Genomic DNA, 25074 nt, shown 5'->3' on the forward strand with positions numbered 1-25074 from the left:
GTTTCTTTATTTCAGTCTGTGGTGTCAGATACTGTCGATGGTAGAATAGTGTGTAACCGAAGGAATAAAATTTTTTTAGAAAGCAGCTGAGACGTCGCTGAATGGGGAGCATCTGTCCGCTAGCCTATCTGAAAGTCAGCTGAGGAGGCACGAAGTACGAGTACATCGGTCGAAAATTATTAAATTTCTCCATACTTACATACCTGTCTAACATCTTCATTTATAAAAATAATCAAGACAATTTTACTAAGAAATAGTTACAAAATTTATGACAATTACAAAAGGGTATCGCGTGATAAAACATCTTATGCCGGAAATCACTCTTTGTATATAGAACATGACTAATCAGAGCAGTTTCGTTACAATGGCCACTCCCGCACTCCGCAAAGAGCTCCTTAACGGTTAAAGTGGTTTTCTCATATAACAATACCATCAGAATCAAGATCAACAGCCGGCCGAAGTGGCCGAGCGGTTCTAGGCGATACAGTCTGGAACCGCGCGACCGCTCAGAGCTCAGAGTCATTTGAACTAAGATCAACAAGCATTCCACCGACTTCATCTGTAACCCCTTGTATATTTTGGTAAAGTGTGCTAATTCCTCCATTGCTTGCACCTGACCCATTTTGAAGGTGATACCTTCGTTATAAAGGCTTCCCTTAGGCAGGGATATCTATCAGTTGACTTTGATCTAAATATGGTGGTGCTCTAACACCAGTTGCTACAGGAACTTTCCCAGGAGTGACCCCACCATTCCCCTGTGCACTGTCAACTAAAACCTTTGCCAATCTCTCCATCACTTACCTAGTGAGATCATACCATGCCCAATGAATCCCTTTTTATCAGTATCCTCAGCTGGCACGACTGCAATGCGAGACACAGCCTCCGTCAGCAGTGCCCTCTCCAGTCCCACGTTAATACACCTAGCAGCTGTATTAAAGTCAGACTGATCGTGACACTGAAGCACCTGCACAAGGTGCTACCAGTAAACTGCCGGCAACCGTAAACTGTTTCAGACAATGCACTTATTCGTGCTGCATCAACAATTAGGATTAGCGGTAGGAATTGACGCATTCCGCATAATAATCACTACGTTTCCAAATATTTACGGGCTGAGAGACATTACCTTCCCGAAACGAAAAAAGATACACCGTTTGTGGAGCTCTTGGTGGCCGGGGGATTTCGCGTCACAGGCATGGTAGAATTTACTGAAGGTAGCTGAATTCGATAGGAAAGTGGTCTAGCTTTCAACTAACGTGTTTTTCTGGTTTTATAGGCGCGATCGATTGATAGTGCGCTTGCAATGTTCAGCCCAATTGTTGTTTCCATTTTATACACAAAGTTTCGACGATCGACGGAGCCATCTTTTTTGGGTGCTGCGAGCTTCTATGCAAGAAGTAGAGTACAATTAATTTATAACAATAAACTACCCCAAGCACCCGAAAATTAAAAACCGTCTTCCTAGCAAGTGTTCTATTAATAATGAGGCGTTTAGCTTTACTTTTCCGATGGCTTGAGAAATCTGAATATCACAAACTCCTCCAAAGTGGTTAATTTTTTTCCTTTAGGTACGACATATACTTAAGCCTTAATGATCAATTGGGAAGTTCTGTGATACTATAGTGTATCTTTCTCACAATTAAGGTAGTTTTCTCTTTGCATTTTCGTGACTGTGGGGTCTCCTCCTCACTTTTGCTGCCTTTTCCTTGTATCACTGTGAAGTCGTGTTCGGTTCTCCCATTTCCCCAATATTTTTTTAAGTCTTTCTATTTTTTATCCCCTCCCCCTTATAACATTCTTAGGGGTTATTTTTGTTTTTTACTCATCATATCTGGCAATCTGTCGCAGCATATGTCCTGGAGACAGTTACAGTAAAAAAAACTACAAAGTTATTTTTTAAATAATTAATCCTGTGTTTTTTGTTTCCACTGAAGTTTTATTGTAATCTCAAATCAATTAACAACATTTTTACAAATCTGAAATAAGTTGTAATATACTTACAATCATGAAATAAATCAAGGTCAACAAGCTACGTGCTTTCTATCTAAATACACTCAAAGTACTGACTCTCCTATGCCCATATGGCTACCCCTGTATCTTCTAAACAATCCTTGGCATTGTTTAACATGAATATTTGATTAATTAACAATTAAAAATACACATATAAACATATGTCTGCTCAGTAAAGTAAGTATACTATGATATTAGTACATGTCTGTTATTTCTTCTGAGAATAAACTAAAAATAAGAAATTACAATAATACTTTTGTATTTTTCATTAGTTACTAGAGACTCCTGTTGTGGGAATTATCCCCTTCATTTACAGAGCTTTTACACTTAGTACTGAAATAGATTAAACAGTTATTTTTTCAGTTATAAGTTTTTCTAGGCGAGTTACATATTTTATTTACATGTGCAATCTTGAATTAGACTGGGAAATGTTCGTTTTCAATGGTCTTAATGGGCTGTTACGTTTCAACAACCCCAAAAGGATCTCTGCAACTGAAAGTTGAACAAAACCTTTTCTCAGAGATCTATATAACAGTCCTCATTTTACAAAAAACTGGTGGAACAAGCATTTAATTATGGTATGAGATAAAAATGTAAATTAATTATGAAAAAATTATTACTCAGTAGTACAAGGAAAGAAAACGTTTTTTCTTAACTTTGTGAGCTAACATGCAACTTAGTTTCAAACTAGGACAATATTCCTAAATGTAAATGTACTAGTCTCTGTAATTTACATAACTGTAAGTAGTCTTGATGTTTGCAGTTCGCAGACTGCTCCTCAGTGAATCTTGAAGTCTGCAGTATGCAGACTGCTGTTTGGGATGAAATGTCTGACCAATGACCAATCTTACTATTTTCATTTGTCAAGACACATCCAACGCCACCTACCCACCTTTACAATCATTCAAACATGATATGTAGGGGTGCTGTTACATATTATATCATATTGGTTGTGTTTATATATATATATATAAAAGTAAAATTAGTATAGCCGGCCGCGGTGGTCTAGCGGTTCTGGCGTTGCAGTCCGGAACCGCGGGACTGCTACGGTCGCAGGTTCGAATCCTGCCTCGGGCATGGGTGTGTGTGATGTCCTTAGGTTAGTTAGGTTTAAGTAGTTCTAAGTTCTAGGGGACTTATGACCTAAGATGTTGAGTCCCATAGTGCTCAGAGCCATTTGAACCATTTTAAAATTAGTATCTTCAACAGTGCAGAAATACTTGCTTCTTTCCCAGATTCTCCTAAAAGTAGGCCTTAGTCATTTAATATGCTGAAAAGGTCTCAGCAATACAGACATATGCATGCGGACCAAGACAAGAATAACTTGGTACTCAAAAGAGAAGTAATAAATGAAATAAAAGATTCGGAGTGTTAGAGTTGAAGAAGACCTGCTTATAAGTGAGTGTTCACAGTTTCAAGTGCTGGTACATATAAAAAAAATTATGTATAACAACCTTGGACATTGATAAATATAGAGAGTAGTGTAGGCGTGCCATGCCTCATGACAATTACAAATATTAATGAGTGAGCCATTTCTCATGATAATTACAAGTATTAATGAGTGAGCCATTTCTCACGATAATTACAAATGTTAATGAGTGAATCATTTCTTATGATAATTACAAATATTAATGAGTATTCACAATGTTGAGTGCTGGTATGTAGCAAAATAAATATATAAGTAAAATGTTTATCAATTTGGTGACAACATACACCAAACTTAGACAGAAATAAATAATATAGTATGACAGAGTATAAAAACCTTTAAATAGGTTTTAGTTGTTTAATAAAGCTGATACGGTAAATTAGAAGGTTCTCAGCAATAGAGACATATTCATGTGGGGAGAGGGAAGGATAGCTTGGTACTCAAATGAGAAGTAATAAATGAAATAGAAGGTTTAGAGTGTTGGAGTTGAAGAAGAAAAGACGATACACCCCAAAGACAAGAAACCCCCCTACCCAGGACCCCCACTGTTTCAGTACTTCACTGTGGGGCCAGAGGGAGAAGAGTGTTCAGTATTCCCTGCAAACGGACTTGCCACAGCTTCACCTTCCCAGTCCCCAAAAATTGAACCTAACACTCCCTATTGATTGATCAACAAAGGGCGAACAGATAGCATTCTACTGGACAGAGTAAATGACAAATACAATGCTGTATTGGTTAACCAAGTAATAAATGCTATATCCAACAGCTGACTTATAAGCAGTCCCTCTAGTATCTGGGTTTGATCAAACATACATAAACAAATAATATTGAAACCTGTGCCATATCTGAGACATATACATGAAAATTACTAAAGTGAGGTACAGAATTATTGTATACCTCTGATATCTGTTGCTCCTCAAACATAAATAATTACTTAAGCATGAAAAAAAAATAGAAATAAGTTAGTCAAATGCATCGAGTTACAGTATATCTCATATCAAAAAAATAAACAAAGTGAGCTGCCTCACTGGGCGGATCATACATGTGTTACAATGTTCACATTGTGTGAAGTACTTTCATATACATCAAACATATTTGCGAAACATCACAGAGTCAAGTGTGACAATGACAAAAGAAGTTTTTTTTGTTACATTTTCAAAATTAAACAAGAGGCAGATCTGAGATATAAAATTAAGGTTACTGGAATATATAAGTTCCAGGACATATTTCATGTGTTTATAATGGTATAAAATTTTATATAAGGCAAAGAATACATATATATATATATATATATATATATGTATTCTTTGCCTTATATAAAATATTATATATATATATATATATATATATATATATATATATATATATATACGTTTTTCAAGTGGCAGTACTTGTAAATAAGCAGTCATTAGCAGAGTGATAGGATCAATTATAGTTATGATATTGTTGTTAAAAATTGCTGGGGTTGGCTGCATGCCACACGAAAGCAGATTACCATAAATACAATGATTAATTACAGAGAATTATGTTTCATGTGATAGCACATCATGGTATATGTCAACACATCAGTATTTCTAATTTTGTGCCTGTAAGTTGTAGATTAATTATAGTAAATGCATTTTTTTAGAAGAAAAGAGCATTGATAATAAGCGATTACTGAGAACAGTATATTATACCAGATTAAACAGATGATTATAGTATGCATCGTATCATGTATAGGTAGTTGTCAAGCAATTTACAAGAAACAGTAATTGTTAGCCTTTCAGACATCTATTTTCATGGAAAAATTATGTCAGTTTTCACCTGTTGAAATGTACATAGACATAATGACTGTACCACTTGTAGGACGAAACATCCTCATCCCTTTACAAGTCAAACTCCAACTTTAGAACAACTGAACTGACATGAACATTTCAGGTCAGGAAACCACAAGGACGGATAAAGGGATTTGCCCACAATAACTGTCAAAGGCACCATGTTTTCATAGCTTGAATGTCATCATCCAAAATTTTTCAGCATCTTCTTGTAGAGACTGAGAGCCACCATGGCCACATACCACTGTAGAATCAAATTTACTTTGGCAAATTAAATACCAGCAGGTTACTTCCAGAATACATACTGCTCAAGAACTAGTTGACAGATTTCTCGTTGGCCATCACCACAGCAGACATGATGTAGCAACATCAGATCAGACAGTAATTAAAATTGGGCACAGATAAGGTAAATTCCAACATAGGTTAAGGCATAGGGTAAAGTACTAGTGGTTAAATATGAATGGGTTAACATTACGAGTAAAATGGTTAGTTCAGCTACTCTAAAGGTGTGATAAATATATTTATATTTCCTCATCAGTTACATATTAATCAATCAACTAGTCTTAAATTGAAAGTAGATGTCTGCAAGAACCATAACTATACCATGAATACAAATCTTAATTTTTTTCTCTTTTTTTTCTGCTACTCATTACACATGAATCATTAGTAGTCATCAGAGTATTTTCAATAGGACATTGGAGAAAATTAACCAATTTTCATTAATAATCAGATAATAAGCCAACATTTGTATGTATTGAAAAGCATGGAGTTGCTGTAACATACAGCAGTGCTGAGAAGTTCGGATTTGTGTAGACATTGTGACAAAGAACATCTCGTATCTATATGCATGAGATAGCATGACTTGTACAGATACCACACAGGTTGTAAACATCATTCGTATGTTATTGTATTAAGATGGCAAAAGAATAATTAAATAAAACTACCAATGGTTTGGTCATTGAAGTGGTAGAAATTACACGAAAATAAAACTGTGCGACTCTTAAATCCTGGGGATCAGAACACTTCTGTCCCAATAACTATTTGCAACATAAAACTGCATTTTCCTATGTTCCACAGATGAATTACAGAAGTAATACAAACATTATTAATTTCTTTCTGATAAATGTTCCTTTTCCAAGTATATATCACATCTAACACATGTTAAGGACAAAATCATGACAAAGTATTTTCGTATTTTATAGTAAATCTATGTCTATCCAGTGACTTTCACATAACAGTTATAGCAACAGCTGTGACCAAGTGAGAACACATATATTAGGCGACAAACAGTCTAACCTAATTGTAATCACATCTCAACTGTAAAGTAATTGTACATTGCTATAACAGCACAGATATCTTAAGTAAACTTCACACCAATTCTAAACAATTTCTCAACTTCTCACAAAGTCAAATGAGATTATAACTTTATCAGCATAATGAGAATAACTGTTTAGACATCATGAGTAAATACTGAAAGAGCCACAACAGCCAGCCCCAAATTGCAAAAAGAGCTTGCAACCTCCTGAGGCGAATTTTCGTTACAATGATTTGAGGTTGTCATCATTTGTAATAGCATCTTTTCTTGCTGTCCTCACACAACTGTTACGCTTGTCACTACGTGTTTTATCAGAATTCATAGCTTTGATAGAATCACACAATATTTTTGAACATCATCTGTCAGACATTTAATATCCATACCACACAAACCATCAGTCACATCATCTGCTTTTACATTGAAAATTTCATGTAATAAATCCTGTTCCTTCACATTGAAGAACCATATAGTAAATTATTCTGTTCACGTTTTACTGGTACACAATAGCAAATCACTACACGATGAATATTAATAAAAAAAAGGGATGTCATTTTGAAAATACAGGTTGCTATAATAACTGAAATTAGTGTTGTTTTATTCTTCCACACTCTAAGTTAATGCCTGGTCTAGATATAGACTCGCATCTCACAAACTGAACACTGTATACTTTAGGATAGTAGACAGATCCTAACTGCTCTTACTAACTAGATAGGATAGGAAAAGGTGAGTGATTCCAGAAAATAAATATGGAGTCACTGGCTGGGGCAAGGTACCATATGCCATATGGTGTATCTATGAAAGTACCACAGATCCCCTACCTGTTAAATTTAACCACAAAACTACTGAAAAATGTTTCTGAGAGGATGTTCACCCCCAGATTTTGCCTTGACTATACAGTGCACAGCAAGATTTCTCAACTATTTCAACTCCTCAAATCACTAATTAAGTCATAAGAATCCAAAAAAAGTTCAAATATTCAGTGATAACAAAAATGAAAATAAATTTCCTGTTATTGGTTATTTCACTTTCACTGGGTTAAAGTACTCACTGTAAAGTTTGCTAAAGTATATGGTATGATGCAAAACAAATAAATTTCCTATGGTGTGTCAAATATCAAAGAACAAATATCATAATGCTAAACGGCTGATTTAGATTATATGCACAATTTCAGCTGTGTCACGTTCCTAAGTCCAAATAACAACAAATTCAAATTGTCCTACATAAAAAATCAAACAACCCCCAATCTGTGTCAGGTAAAAGCATACACACATGTTCAAATATACCCTTTTGAACCTCCACTCTATGAATTGACAAAATATAGTCTAAAATATGCAAATATACACCCATAAAAGAAATATGAATATAAACTACAAGAAAAAAATATTTTACAGTATTAGCTTCAAATGTGTTAAGTTATTTGATTTCTCACTTGTCAGTGTTTGGATTACCAAAAAGCAGTGGTCATTAATTGAGCTCTTTATGAGTTGTAACTTTCTTTTAATTAGTCTTTTCTTGACTATTGGTTCAGAATATGCATAACATGTCTTAACAAGGTGTACAGCAAGGGGTTTGTATGTGTGAAATAGAGAATACGTTCTTCAACACAAGCTTATTATTTGCTGGTTGTTTATTCAGTTTGTGGTACTTTCATTAACTAGGAAATTGTGTTTGCAAAGCTCCCTGAAATATGCCTGTAAACTACTGATTTCAACACACACACTCCCTTACTTCACTACTTGTACTCATTCACTAACTATTAAATGCCTGTTCCAAATTCCTAAAACAACTTTCCTTTCCTAGAATGTACATTTTGACGAATTTCACTACCTTTTATTACAGATTCTACACATTTGCTAATCATATTACCACCAGGAGACTGTTCCACATTTTTCATGCCAATTTTATCATCTGAGTACACACTTTGACAAATTTCACTTAAGATATTACACTTTTGATCACCATACTGACATTTATTGCTATAATCATTGACTACACTCAATACTCTATCACTAATTACATCTTCCTTTCCATTTTCACAAACACATTCAGACACAATACCACTAACATCAACTGGTAACATTAATCTATCAAGCTGTGCTCTACTGGTTTCTAACTCATTGCTCGAACACTCGCCAGAAATTCCAGAATCATTCAGCATCAAATCATCAACTATAATTTCTATGTATACTACCCCATCTAATTCTGTAAGTAATGTATCATCATCAACATCATTAGCATCATCATCTGAAATATTCTCAACACCAAACTCATTTCTCTCTTCACACACTTCTTCAACAACCTCAACACTGCGACTACTCTGTGCTACAACATCCTCTATTTACTGTTTATTATCTACTGTAATTTCATCTGGAATTACTCTGTCATTCTCACTTCCATTGCCTAGCACGTGAACATCAGCTTCCAAACATGCAGCACCAGTGTCAGCATTTTCACTCATTTCACAGTCACCCAACATTCTCACTAAACCATACTCATAAGATCTGTTCTCATCACTATCAACAGCTACTACTGCATTACTACTGTTAAAGAAATTTGTCAAAGTGTTTTCTTCTAATTCAAATTCAGATTTTTTGCTTTTTTGTTCGTCTTTGTTTTCAGATAAAAAAATTTCCGAAAATTCCCTATCAAACTTCATTCTACTTACTTCAGGTTGTATTCTGGGTACAAAATTTTGGTATGTTCTATTTGTTCTCTCCCTTCCCCTTCTGAAATTACTACAATGTGCCTCATTGTAATTCCCATATCTATTTGCCCCATTTCGCCAGGCTCCGAAAGAGACAGGTCTTAGTTTACCAGACCATATCTTCTGTTTTCAAAATTGTTACTATTGTTTCCCTGATTTTGCCCATTTCTATGTTCGAAATTCCTATTCTCAGGCCTCTGCCTATAATTCATTTCTGCATTTTTTCTGTCATCCTTTCTAAACCTGCTATTGAAATGATCATTGAAAGCTCTGTTACTGTTATTCCTCATATCATCAGGTCTGTCATTACATCTGTCATATCTCTCCCATGCTAAATCCAGTTTATCTGTATATCTAAGAAATTGTTCAGTTGTATCATCAGGTCCGCAGACAGGACTCCACTAAACCCTGTTTCGTAACCCATGTTTTAGGGCATCTATTTGGATCATTTCATCATGTGGTTTATCAATATGTACTAAAGTTCTTAACTGTTGTTCACAAAAGGTTTAATGCGTCCACTACCCGGTTTGAAATTTGGTCCATTCAAAAATTCTGACTTAATTATAGTTCGTTTAGTTTCTGACCAGAATTTGTTCATGAAAGCTTGTTCTACTTCAGTAAACGACATTTCGGGTTTGATTGCTTGGTTCGCCCATGGCAAAGCCTCCCCATCTAAGAACTTTTAAAAAAATTTAATTTTCAAATCATCGCTCATTTTATCAGTCAGGCAGTCTTTAATCTGGAACATGAAATCAACTGGATGTATATTGCCTTCCCCTGAAAATGTTTTTATGTTTGCATTACTCCACAATGGACTGTAACTACAGAAAGATTTCACAGTAATAGAATCTTCAATTTCTTGAAATTTAGATTTGAAGTTCTAAATCTCACCTAAACAAGTGCCTACGTCTTCTTTCAATTCTGTGAAATTATCGTTTGCAATTTTAGCGAAATTTTATATATTTTGATCCGTTTCTGTGAATTTCTTTACGAAATCTATGTTGAGTTTTTTCAATTGTAACACTTCCACAGTAGCAACGTTTTCGAAATTTTCTACAGAATCTAGTCTCTCTTCGAATTTTTGGTTTTCCTGTTTTAAGGTAACAATTTCCCCTTCTATAGCCGACAAATTTATGGAATTTTTGTCTACTTTTTCACAGCATTTTTCTAAACTCTCTTTTGTCTCGCAAATTTGGGTTCCTTGTTTGTCTAATTTTTTATCAATCGAATCAAGTTTTTAATCAAGAGCGATTCTATGCTCGTCAATTGACCGTTTTTGTTCTTCTATAAGGTGAACTAACCTATCCAAGGTCGATACATTAGGTTCAAATCCATGAAAGGGTGAACACACGCTATTGTGGTCACTATCCTCTCCGATTTCATTGTCTCGATTAACTACATTATTAGCAATAATACCTACGCCGTTTTCCAAGTTTCCATTAACCTCTCCGTTATCATCAACTTCCCTAATGTTATTAGTTTCTCTATTATCCTCCGTAATGACAAAGCAGATGAAAAACAGTTTCCAAAAGTAAAAAAATGGTTCAAATGGCTCTGAGCACTATGGGACTCAACTGCTGTGGTCGTAAGTCGCCTAGAACTTAGAACTACTTAAACCTAACTAACCTAAGGACATCACACACATCCATGCCCGAGGCAGGATTCGAACCTGCGACCATAGCGGTCGTGCGGTTCCAGACTGTAGCGCCTTTAACCGCTCGGCCACTCCAGCCGGCCAAAAGTAAAATTAAAATTCAAACAAATTTTGTACTTACAAACAGTTGGTTCTCCAAGTTGTGTTTTCACATAAGTATACTTTGTAGTGTTACTCACGTTCTTCTTTGTCCTGTTCTCTTAAAAATGGAATATTATTTCAACAAGTGGGTAACTCTGAAACAAAATACAAGATTAGTTTACAGATTTACACCGCATCCCCACTCCATGCACCAATTATAACATTCTTAAGGGTTTTTTTTTTACTCATCGTATCTGGCAATCGATCTCAGCATAAGTCCTGGAGACATTTACTGCAAAAAAAAAAAAGCTACAAAGTTATTTTTTTAAATAATTAATCCTGTTTTTTTGTTTCCATGAAAGTTTTGTTGTGATCTCAGATCAATTAAAAACATCTTTAAAAATCTGAAATAAATTGTAATATACTTACAATAATGAAATAAATCAAGGTCAACAAGCTACATGCTTTCTGTCTAAATACATTCAAAGTACTGACTCCCCTGTGCCAATATGGCTACCCCTATATATATATATATATATATATATATATATATATATATATATATATATATATATATATATATATGTGTGTGTGTGTGTGTGTGTGTGTGTGTGTGTGTTTTAAACAATCCTGAATAATCCTTGGCATTCTTTAAGACGAATATTTGATTAATTAACAATTAAATATACATATATAAACTATGTCTGCTCAGTTCAGTAAGTACACTATGATATTAATACATATCTGTTATTACTTTCGAGAATAAACTATCAAAAAGAAATTACGATAATTCATTTATATTTGTCATTAATTACTAGAGACTCCTGTTGTGGGAATTGTTCCCTTCATTTACAGAGCTTCTACACTTAGAACTGAAATAGATTAAACAGTTATTTTTCCAGTTATATTTTTTTCTAGGCGAGTTACATATTTTGTTTGCATGTGAAATCTTGAATTAGACTGGGAAATGTTCGTTTTAAATGGTGTTAATGGGCTGTTACGTTTCACTGAAAATTATGTTTACCATTTCCTATTCTTTCCTCTCTCACCCCTCAATCCACTCCCCCTTCTCCCTGTTTATTTAGGCTGACATTTCGGTCCACATTAATAGTTGGCAGTTTACCGAAATACCTTGTAACACCTAAAGAATACGGACTCGTCAGCCATCGAAATATTATGCCTAAAATGGAAACAAGAACTCTGCAGGACACCAAGAAGCACAGTATTTTTTTAAAATTGCAAGTATATGCGTGTTTCTACGTTCTCAAAAAAGGGACTGTGCCATCTACATCGATGGTTACCATGTGAATTATTGATTCCACCTCATGTAAAGGTATCCTCAGCAGCAAATAGTATTTACACCAAGTCTCGCAGCACTACAACTCTGCGAATTGGTTGTATGTGCTGTTCAAGGTGGTGACGGATCGGCCAATGTTGTGTACTCCGAAATATTACGTTTGTAGTTATAATTTAAATAACTGCTCGTCAGCTCACTGAATCGTTAATCTGCGTGAAGTACATCTTACTTCACTCCATTTTGGCCTGATGCAGCAACAGTGGTTGAATATCCCAAAAATGGAAAACCGTTGAAAAAGCTTTAATAATAAATAAGCTACCCTATGTAGCAGCTATCAGTGGCATAGCAAAACTAAAGGTGAGAAGTAAAGTGATTCACTCGTTTTGAAAAGCGGAGACAACATTGAAATGCCAATGATATGACGGCGTCAACGCGAAAAGCTCGGTCATCAAATACGGATATAGGGAAGACTTAAATGGCAAGTTAAGACTTCTAAAATTACAACATTAATAAGAACTTATATCCACGTGAATGCAAGATTAGGAACCTAAAGAAAAGTGATCAAACCATGGCAAAATGAGGTGCGAAGATAGGTTAGCCATCACAGATATTAATCACAGTGTAAATAAATACAGCTCTAGACTGAGTATATCCTGAAGAGAGTGGGTCGCACAGTAGACTGATGTGCGAACGAAACTTAATGACAGCGCCCAGTGGCAAAGTTGACAGTAAAAGAGAGACTGAGAAGAAGGAAAAGAGCCAATTAAAATGAAGCGGTAGAGTGAAACACCCTTAAAAACTAAAAGTAGACGAACTAGTGGTGACACAGAAAATAACTACACCGAAGCGCCAAAGGAACTAGTACAGGCAGGCGTATTCAAATACGTAGGTATGTAAAGAGGCAGAATACGGCGCTGCGGTCGGCAACGACTATATGAGACAAGTATCTGGCGCAGTTACTGCTGCTACAGAGACAGGTTATCAATATGTAAGTGAATATGAACGTGGTGTTATAGTCGGCGCACGAGAGAAGGGACACAGTATCTCCAAGGTAGCGATGAAGGGATTTTACAGTACGACCATTTCACGAGTGTGTCGTGAACTACAGGAATCCCGTTAAACAAAATCTCCGACATCTCTGCGGCCGGAACAAGGTCCTGCAAGAACGGGACCAACGAGGACCAAAGAGAACCATTCAACGTGACAGAAGTGCAACCCCTCCGCAGATTTCAATGCTGTGCCATCAACAAGTGACAGCGTGCGAACAGTTCAACAAAACATCATCGAAATCGGATTTCGAAGCCGAAGGCCCACTCTTGTACCCTTGATGACCGCACAACACAAAGCTTTACGGCATTACTGGGCCCGTCAGCACCGCCACTGGGCTGTTGATGATCGGAAACATGTTGCGTGGTCGAACGACTCTAGTTTCAAATTGTATCGAACGGATGGACATGTAAGGGTATGGAGACAACCTCATGAATCCATTGGCCCTGCTTGTCAGGAGGGAACTGATCAAACTGGTGGAGTCTCTATAATGGTATGGGGCGTGTGCTGTTGGAGTGATATGAAACCCTTGATATGTCTAGATGCGACTCTGACAGGTGACACATGCATAAGCATCCTGTCTGATCACCTGCTTCCATTCATGTCCATTGTGCATTCCGACGGTCTTGGGCATTTCAGCACGACAATGCGACACTCCACACTTCCAGAATTGCTACAGAGTGGCTCCAGGAACGTTCTTCTCAGTTTAAACACTTCCGCTGCCCACTGAACTCCCCAGACATGAACATTATTGAGCATACTGGGATGCTTGGAACATGCTGTTCAGAAGAGATCTCTACCTCTCGCACTCTTACCGATTTATGAACAGCCCTGCAGGATTCATTGTCTCAATTCCGTCTGGCGCTACTGCAGACATTAATCGAGTCAGTTGCGGCACTTCTTCGTGCTCTCTGGGGTCCTACACGATATTAGGCAGGTGTACCAGTTTCTTTGACTCTTCAGCATATTTTAGTAAACTAAACAAACTATTAGGTAGAAGGAGGAGGGGAGGAAGGGTGAGAGGGGGGAAGGACAGGAGTTACTAAACATAGGAATGGGAAAACGAAGCCACATTGGTAGCAGACAAAGGCAGCAAAAATGAAAAGCAGACCCAATAGTCACGAAAAAGTTAGTCTCTGGTCTATTTTGAAAAATCTGGTGCCATGGTATCACAGAAAAATTATTAGTGACCAACTGATGATTAATTTAGAGTTGAAACGGCTGCTTGTGTCAGATATGGGGTCTCTTATTTATGTGGTTCCTGTTTCTGGGACTAAATTTGGCATGGTCGTCACCTCATAAGGAAAGGGAAGGGCAAACTGTCGGGGCTAACAGCAAATATTTAAGGGGGCGGGGGGGTACTCGCACATGGGTCAGATACACGTGGTTAAGAGTGACAGAATATCAGTTTTTTAGTGTAGGGAGAGTAGACAGGTTGGAAATTGTATTGATATTGATGAAACAGGCAGCCAGAATCAGCTCCTAACTGAAAGTGGAGATGTTCAGAAATTAACAGAAAAATTAGGTCCATCCAGCTGTAATTCATCGAGTGCACAAACTAATTTATCCTTATTCCAATACACTTTCCGAAGACTGAGGAGTAAGCTTAATGGCTTGCTTATTCGTGTTGAAGAATTAGAGTTGAGCAAACCAATTGGTATAATATGCCTTTCTAAATATCATGTGATCACTGATATGGGTATGTTAAATGTTACAGTATTTAAGTTAACCTCTTGTTTCTGTAGAGGAGATGTGGAGAAACGAGGAATTGCCACATTTGTCAGAAACTGTTTTAATTTCAAGAATATTTCTGTTAATAAAATTTGCTCACAGCAGCACTTGGATGCTTGTTTAAAAGACGTAGTATTCCATAATAAGTCCTTTACAATGGTAGGTACATACAGAACACCTTCAAGAAACTTTAAGCTCTTCAGAAAGAAATTTGGAAGCTCCGTTGTCTTAGCCCACAGTAAAAAGCAAGGAAACAGTGGTTGCTGGTGATTTTGATGCGGATTTATTGAAAAGCTCTGTCAGCGAACAATTATTGCAACAAGTAACACTCTCATTCAGTTTACTTCCTACTGTGAACTAGGGTATATAAATGCTCTGACACTGTTAATGATAATATATCTGTAGACATATCTATGGAAAAAGTCGTAACACAAAACCAAAAGTAAATGACCTATATGATCATGACATGAAGCATCTTACTGTTAAATGTTGAAACTTGTCAGGTTATAAAATCTATGAAATCCGAGGAGAGTAATAAATCAGTAAAAAATTTAGAATTTTTGGAGACCGCTCAAAGACATGAACTGGATAGATGTTTGCAATATTTCTTTGTCTCAAATGGATAGTATAGAGCATTCATTAATAACGTTACGTCCTGATTTGAAAACTGTTTCCCTAAATGTCACTCGAACTAAACAGAACACGAAAAATAAACTGTGGACTACACAAGGAATAAAGGTATCATGTGAGACAAAAAGGAAAGTGTCTCTGCTATCTAGGAATCGCTCTGATGTTAGCACTGTAATGCGTTATGAAGAATACCGCAAAATGCTGAGGCAAGTAATCCAGAAACCTAAGCAGCTTAATTACGAGAAAAAGATACATTAGGTAAAAAAATAAAAACCATTTGGGATAGAATTCTCTGCTTTCGCCACAACAAACATTTGTACTATTAGCAGTATACACAACTTGCAAATGTTTCTTGGTGTTTAACTATTTCAGGAGTATCAAAATGCTATCTAAATATGTGTGTGTTGTTTAAATAATATTAAAGTGAAAGTAGATGAAGTATCAAAAGGGCGAGAAATAAATGGTGAGAAAGGAAAAGTATAGTATGTGTATAGACCGAAGCAGCGAGTAGAAACTTTCACCAAGAGTAGGAGTCGAAACCTTAGTGTCTTGCTTACTAGGAAGGCACAGGGGCTCACACAACTTCACGGACTACCGTAGCATGTCTCCCTCCTTGATCCAAATTGTCTTTGCTGTCCTAAACTACTTTAAATTCTCTCTTACACGTTAACAGAACTGCTGTGCCTCTTCATGTTCTGGAATAGAACCTCAGCAGCGAACGAAAATGGGCGATCTAGCAAGAAATCCAGATGCATGTACTTATACAAATGAAAGTACCTGTAAATGGCTGCACCTGGGTTTCAGGCTATATCCCTCATTTACATTCGATGCTGAGATGCTTTTCCAGAACGTGGACAATCTCTGCAATTCCGTTCGTGTTAAAGGGGGAAAGGGGGAATTTAAAGTAGACTAAAACGGTCGTAAGAAATTAGATCAACGAAGGGGTGTAGTCCATGAATTTGTGTGAAGAACTGTGCCAATGTTGGTTAGTGGCTAACACGCCTGAATTGTGAGATGGAGATGAGGGCTCGAATACTGGCCCTGGTACAAATTTTCACTCTCCCCTCCAGTCTATACACATAAAATTATATCTCAAATTGTGTCATTTCAGGAACGTATAACTCTAAAAATAAATGAGACTCTCTTAAGAAGTTCATGTAGTGTTGCAAACTTCTTAAACAAGTACTTTCTTTATGATAATGACAGCTTGGGGTTATCAGGTTCAGTAAACAGTGCAATGAAATATCTCAGACGAGTCTCTTACAAATAACTTCAGTAAAATGGAATTGACACTCACTTCTTCCAAATAAGTGGCACCTATCATAAAATCCTTAATATCGAAGCATTTTAAAGGTTATATAACATATCAACGAAGGTAATCAAGGAATGTTCATGTCAGTTGAGTTCTATCCCAAGTTATTTGTGTACTCAATCTCTTATCAGCAGAACATTTCCAGACTGGCTAAAATATGCTAAATTCAAGCCTCTGTACAAGAAGGGGGATGAAGATATACTGTCAAACTATTGACAAATTTCACTTTTGCCAGCTTTTTTTCAAAATTATTTGAGAAAGTCCTGTTCAAGCGTGTTCTTAGGCATTTGACTGCAAATAATATATTGTCCAAGTCAGAGTTTAGGTTCATTAAGGGTTGCAATATAGAGATGACTGTTTTTAATGTAGTGAGAGTGTATTGATTCTATTAGATTAGAAATTGGCAGTACTGTCATTTTCTGTGACCTGTCAGAAGCCTTTGACTGTGTGAATCACAGCATTCTCTTAAGTAATTAGAATATTATGGTGTCACTGACTTGGCTGCAACATGGTTCGAATCTTTCCTAACTAATGGAAAACGAAGGGCATCCTTCCGAGATACCTGTAGAGTTAGCAATCAGTCTTCACCTGATTGGGAATTAATTTCATGTGATGTTGTTGAAGATTCCATCTTGGGTCTGTTGCTTTTTCTTGTGAACATTGATGACCTCTCTTCTGTTATGTTGCCAGAGGTTAAGTTGGTTTTGTTTTCAAATGGCCCAAACGTGACAATAAATAGCAAGACGAGGACAAATTTGGAAATGGCCACCAAATTTTCACTGAGATTAATATGTGGCTTAAAGCTAATTAACTGTCATTGCACTTTGAAAAGACCTACTACATGTAGTTCAGAACCTGTAAGAGGTTTCCTTCCAGGATATGTGTAACATATGAAGAAATACCGGTAGGAGAGATCGACAGTGTTAAATTTATGGGGTTATAACTCGATAATTAATTCAGCTGGGAAGGGCATACCACAGAATTGCTTAAGTACCTAAACAAGTTTGTATCTGCATTGCAAATTATGTCAGGTGTCAGAGATATAAATATTTAAGAAAAGCTTGCATACATAGCTTAGTTTCATTTTTTGTCGTATGGGATCATATTCTGGGGTAACTCGTCAAACTGAGCAAAAGTTTTTGGAGTGCAAAAGCGTGTGATAAGACTAGCTTAAGTCATAAATTCAAGCACGTCATGTGGAAATCTGTACAAGTAACTGGTTATTGTAACGACTGATTCTCAATATCTTTATTACTTAATGACACTTCTTGCAAATAATGTGTCTTATTTCTAACCAATAGCTTGATACATAGCATCAGTACTAAAAATAAGAACAATCTACATAAAAATCTATAATTATTTACATTGGTCCAAAAAGGGTTCAGTATTCTGAAACATACAAATTACCAGCAACCATTAAAAACTTGGTTCCAGATTTAAAATCAGTTTGAAAGACTTTTTGATAGGCAACTCCTTCATCTCAATACCTAAGATCTTAACAGTGACTGTTAGACTAGCTTGAGTAGATTTCAGTTTTGACAGCATTTGGTCACACCAGTCAATATTAGATATTTTATGTATGATAAATTTATGAAAATTGCGTAACCATGTTTCATTCTGACAGTGTATTAATTCTGTAAATATTAACAGTTCCAGTTTACTGTAATGTATTCATATATCTCGACAATCTCCTGACAAATAATCAAGAAAGTGAGTATTATATTCAGATGTTCTATGTTTTCGGTGTTATACTTTCTGACAGATCCACACCCACAAGTATCATCCCTTTTTGGGTCTATGAAACGAAAAATGAAAGTAATGTAATGCAAGGCTTAAATACATGTACTATCTAAAGATAAAACATTAACCATTTCTTAACAGTTCGAGATAACCAAATTAAACAAGAAGCAGTCGGAAAGCTCTTAGCTTAGAGGTTTTCACTTAGAATTCTAGGCTTTCCTGTATCCATATTTGACAACTGCTGTCTTCGCCTTAACGCCATCGTATCAATGGCTCTTAAATAAGATTAATGCGGTCTCTGCTGTTCAAGGCAAGTGAATCACTTTACTTCTCATCTGTAGCTCAGCTATCCCATTTATCAATGCTAGATATGTTACATAACAAATTGTTAATTCCAATTGAATTTTATATGAAGACTCGTTAACCATGCAAAATGCGTCGTTATTAATAAAACACTTGAAACAGAGGCTGTTTTCTGTTTTTAGTTGCGTGGGGTAGTTTATGCTTTAGTGGCTCAATCCATTCGTTGAGCTGGATGGCAGACCAGTCAATTATAACAAGATAATGTCTGCAAGTGTACGTACAAGATAGATGATAGTAACGTGATATGGCCTCGTTGTGTGAAGATAATCAGCATATGAATTACGTAAGTCAGGTCTGAGCCAGTAGTTGGAGAGCGAAAAATGGGAGGCATTCTCCAAAGCTGGTGCACCGTGAGGCCAAGTTCAGGACCTGGTTAACAGTCAGCGTAGGATATAACATTTCTGTTCACACAGGCAACTCAGTGGGGAAGTTGATCTCTTTTCGCAGAGTACAGTACGGTGCTTACAGAGAAGATGCAGACATGGGCTTTCACATGCAAGATGGGCACTAGCCAGCTGCTTCAGTCGCTAACAGAGGTACTACGATTGTTGAGTGATCCAGCATAGTGCACCACCAACAGCACCTGGGACGAATTATCAGTTATATTCCACATGGAAAGTTAGTGCGTGCAGTGTGCATTCATGTTATTCTGTGGGCTCATTAGGTGTTTTCTCCTATGGTAAGCCACGTTGATCTGCTAATTTTATGCCTTGAGTGTAATTGATTTCGTATATGCCATCATACAGAAGATCCACTCGTTACTATTATTTATACATGTATATATATAACCTTGTGGAGGGCCTGGATTTGACAAATACAGTACTTTTTTAAATGTCACATCAACTATTAAAATGGTCTGAGTGAAGTGGTAGTGTCATTAAATTATACTGACTGTGGAATAATGAAGTTAATACTGACAGTACTTGTACTACTGCAGCTGCTGGCACTGATAGTGATAATAATAATAATAATAATAATAAATAATAATAATAATAATAATAATGACAGTAATATTGACCACAATAACAACAACGATATTGGCAGAATTCAGTGGACTCTGTAAATGTACAAGATAAATGCTTTCTGATACAGCGAGTTCTGTGGAGACTGTATTGGCTAAGTTTATTAGGAAATAAAGAAGATGTTGTTGGAAAGTGGAATGTACAAGGGTAACGAGTGCATACAGAGACAATGGAAATGATTATTGTTCCTTGTAGATACGTCAATAACTGGCTTCTGGAGGCTGAAATGTTATTCAGTTCTCTAACATAATGTCCGAGGTTATTGCAGAGTCGGGATCATGCTGTTGTGGACTTATCAAAAAAGTCACTCAGTCAAAAAAGTGACTGAGTGATGGAGTCAAATAGAAAGAATTTTGCCCTGATAGGAATGGGAGCTTCTGACGTGTTGTTCAGACAAGGGCGTTGAGGTTGGGAAGAGTTATGAGGGACAGTGTTCATTGAAAAGGCAGTAGAGAACACGGTGGGTATCGAAATCTCTGAGCTTGTCTCCACGCAGCCTGGATACCTGCACATACGATGGTGAAGTGTAATCAAACAGTCGAACATCACAGATATAACAAACACAGGCTTCCTTAACCACTTCTAGGAGCTATGAGCTTTCCTTAGGAAGGCATTGCAATCAGTAACTGGAAGCATATGCATTTGTATAAGTTTCTTTTTTAGGTAAAGAGTGAAGAAGTTTTTATACTTACGGAGGACGCGAAAGATGCAGTTACATGCTCAGTCCACTTTAGATTTTCATCTGCTATTACTACTAGGCTTCTTGCTATCGCGGATAAAGTTCTTTTGGCTCATTCTTGTTTCAACAGCCTCCGTAACAACAGAATCCAAGTATGTGGAGTCATGGGACAGAATTTTTGTTTCATCGAACAATATTTTATGTTTGTTCGTGAGGCAGTACTCCGCAATTGCCGATTTCTCCAGTTCTCTATTTTAAATATGGCGTTGGTGTTCTGCACAGCGGTCGGAAGCGGTACGAATGGTCTGACCTATATAATTGCGGATACCATCTGAGCTGTGCATGGAAACGAGCGCTTGTTGGAGAGAAGCAGCAGAGACGTTCCTTCCAAGGTTTACGTTCCAACACATTGACACCGTCTGCGATAGCAGTACGTAATCGTCGACCAATCACAAGCCGACCAGTCAGAAGCCGTCCACGGGCTATAAAAAAGGTTACCACAGCAGCAGTGAAGACAGTCGGTTGCTCCTGACGATGATGGAGATTTTATCCCGAATTGACGAGGTGGGTTTTAGATGGGATGTGATTTAACGCTCGATCTTGCATCCATTTTGATAGTGCACATGCGGTATTTAGCTTCTCGATAATTGCCTTTAGGTTTGTTGGTTTTGCACTTAGATGCAACTAGAGGTCATCAGCGTACATGTGGTATCTGCAACAGGACAAAACTGATGTCACGTAATTTATGTACAATGAAAAGAGTATAGGACTCAATATCGAACCCTGGGGGACACCTAATACTACCTGTCACCATTGTGAGTTTATGGTGCAGGAAATGACGTATTGCTGGCGACACGCTGAATTCTAAGAAGCACATGATAATTGTCTCTTGTGTGACCAGCAAGCTTTGGGTCATCTGTTATCTTTATTAAGGCAAATAGTGCACTGTGATGTTTTTGCAAGTCTGACTGGTATTTGTCTACTAGGTTGTTTGTAGTTACATAGTTTGTTTGCTGGTTGTGGACTACATATTCTAAGTTCTTGGACAGTGCAGGCCTTTCTTCTGTTCTCAGTTAACGTATGAGCATGCCTGTGGTTTGCATTTCTCACAGCTTGACTGACTGTTGTGCTTCTACTTGTAAGTAATATGATTTTCGGGTGTGGGGATTAGTTTGCGTGCCCAACGTGCAGCATCTCCGAGATTCATGAGCTGTTTTACGCCGTGAGTATGATTTTGTATGAAAACAGTAACTGCGTACTTTCAATAGGTATTACTGAAGTGCGTTGACAGTAGTGCTGTTTGTAAGTAGTTGGTGATTGGAATGCTTGTAGAGATAGATTTGAACGCTAATGTAAGTAAGCCCTGAGCCAGTCTTAAGATTTTTTTTACTTGTTTTAAATGGTTATTTGTGAAGCAATTTTCATTTGTCGGTTTGGTTTCTGCCACAATGGCTGAATATTGTGTACTGTTGTTAGTGTTGGGCCTACTTTTCTTACTGGCGAGAAGTCTAATTTAAATTCTGGCATGACGCCGAAGGAATTGTATGTTGCTATCCTCTTGTCTTTAACAACTGTAATTGTGCTCTAGATTAAATTCAGTTAAGTTGCTTACTGTCAGTCTGCGGTGTGGCAGGTTAGAAATCCGTCGTTGTCTCTGTGCTGGTTGCAAATTTAGAATTCACCTACCTCACAACGGCGTCTGCTCGACGTCCCTCCACTCGGCAACGTAGATACTTACAAGATGATGTGAAAGCAGCGTTGATAAAGAAAAACCATCTAATACCTACAATTACTGAGACCGCGCAACTCTAGTAATGAAATAAAGTTGTAGAATGAGATTTTCACTCTGCAGCGGAGTGTGTGCTGATATGAAACTTCCTGGCAGATTAAAATTGTGTGCCGGGCCGGGACTCGAACTCGGGACCTTTGCCTTTCGCGGGCAAGTGCTCTACCAACCTTTTTTTTTTTTTATTTTTTATTTTTTTTTTTTCAGATGCTCTATCCATCTTTTTTTTTTTTTTTTTTTTTTTAAGAAAATTTCCTCTTCCACTTTAGAAAATTACCTCTTCCACTTCAGGCGTTGGCCCCTATCACCCATACTACCACCCAAAAACCTATCTAGCCTAAAAACAAAAACAAAACTAGTGCCACCGCCACTTTCATCCTGAAGCTAACTAGGACGGCCGTTCGCCGCCACTTCAGGTTCCGCCAACGAACAAAAAGTAAATATGCCTCTGAACTTTGTATAAAAAAATAAATAAATAAAAGAAGAAAGGAAAGGGTATAATACTTTATTAAATTTTATTTGTTGTTCATTTTGTTCTTATTTTGTCCTTGTGTATTTATTTGGATTTGAAAGCAGGTCTCCTGCCCACGTTTTTTTTTTTTTTTTTTTTTTTTTTTTTTTTTTTTTTTTTTTTTTTGTTCAATGTGCGAACAGTCACAGTTAACCAAGCCTGGAAAACTAAAACAGAATGAAGACGCCATCGAAGATATGAGACATAAATAGCATGAAAAGAAAGCTACCACGTCGTAGTGAGGCTTCCCAGCGACTGCGCCCACTGATAAGATTGTTCAATATATGGTCGTTTGCAGTTCGTTCTGACCTCATCTGCCACTGCCTGGAACATTCCAGCTACACGGCGGGCTGTGAAAGGCACTCCATAGGTAGTTTGCGAAGCACTGTCGATATCTGGTATGCCCGGAAATAGCATGGTGTCTTTCTTGCAAATAGAGCCAGAAGTCTAGGAAATTCTTGTGTCCGTCACGACAGAGGTAATGGACGGCATGTCCACGTATCCAGGTGACAGAGTTGGTTCGACTCTTGGGGTAAAATGTCTCATCCGGAAACAATAACGTGCGTGCAGATATATGCTCCGGCCTAACTCGCAAGAGATAAGCCAGCATCTGCCGCACTAGGTGCCAAACCGGTTCCGCCTCTCCACAGCTGAGGCGGTGCTCGTCAGAATCTACTGTATTACAACCCACACAATTGGGAGATTCTGTCATGTGGATATTGTAGAGACGTTCTTGCGTCACGAGCTTCCCATTCACGACGACGTACCATTGAGAAACAACATCGGAATCAAGCATGGCATCGTGTACAGTCTTCCACACCACGCGCCACCGTACGTCAGGATATTTTAGTTCGACCACATTTAGGGGGCGGCGTTGCAGCATGTCATGATATAGGCGTCGAGTTGTGGCCATTTGTGGTGTCGTGAGCGCGACACTGCAATAACTTTGTTCTAAATAGAAACGTCCTATATAAAAGAGGGGCGCTGGGATGTCCTGTAGTGGCACCGGCGCTCTTAGTGAAGTAGGACGTAGCGCCGTCAGAAGCAGACTCGTGAGGCTCGTAGGACAACGGCGCAGCAGACTTAAATGTGAGCTAACATAGAGGGCAATGGCCCTATCATGGACGTTAACTAGGCCAAGACCACCTTTTTCCTTGGGGAGGGTAAGAGATACGTATCTGATCTTCAGTAACATACCAGTGGTGACGAAGTATCCCAGCGCTGCCATAATGCTACGAGCCAAGGGCTTCGGAATGGGTAGCGTTTGGGCGACATGCGGTATACGGGACGCAAGGTATACATTGGCATAATACGCCCGCTGAACGATGTTGAGGGATCGCAAGCGCTGATTTGCAATTCCGGCCCTAATTTGGTTAAGAAGGCGTCGATAATTGAGCGTCGTCGCGCGTCGCATGTCGTTCATGAAATCTAAGCCCAAGCAGCGTACAGTATCACTGAAGCGTAGGGGGGCAATGTGTTCCTGCGGTAGCCCAATCCCGATGCTCAAGGCGACGGACTTGTCAACGTTGATTTGGCTACCAGAAGCTGTACCGTAGGTTACAATCCAGTCCAAAGCCGCGGCCATATCGTCAGCTCCTCGTATGACGATCATCAAATCATCCGCATAGGCGGTGCAGCGATAGATGGAGCCGCCGAACTGTATCCCAGTGAGCCTGTCTCGGAGACCACACAACAAGGGTTCTAAGGCCAATGCAAATAACAATGCTGATAATGGACATCCCTGTCGTACTGATCGGCGGATCGGCATGGGTGCCGTCAGTCTTCCATTGACAAGAACTCGAGAAGTTGCACCATGTAGTAGGCGTGTCAACACTGTGATAAAGGGGTCGGGGTATTCCATGCGCCGTAGAACGGCCGTGAGGAAAGTGTGGCCCACACGGTCAAAAGCCTGGCTAAAGTCGATAGACGCGAGGGCTGCCGGCAAACGTCTCACC

Source organism: Schistocerca serialis, chromosome 9 (assembly GCF_023864345.2).
Source record: "Schistocerca serialis cubense isolate TAMUIC-IGC-003099 chromosome 9, iqSchSeri2.2, whole genome shotgun sequence".
Lineage (NCBI taxonomy): Eukaryota > Metazoa > Arthropoda > Insecta > Orthoptera > Acrididae > Schistocerca > Schistocerca serialis.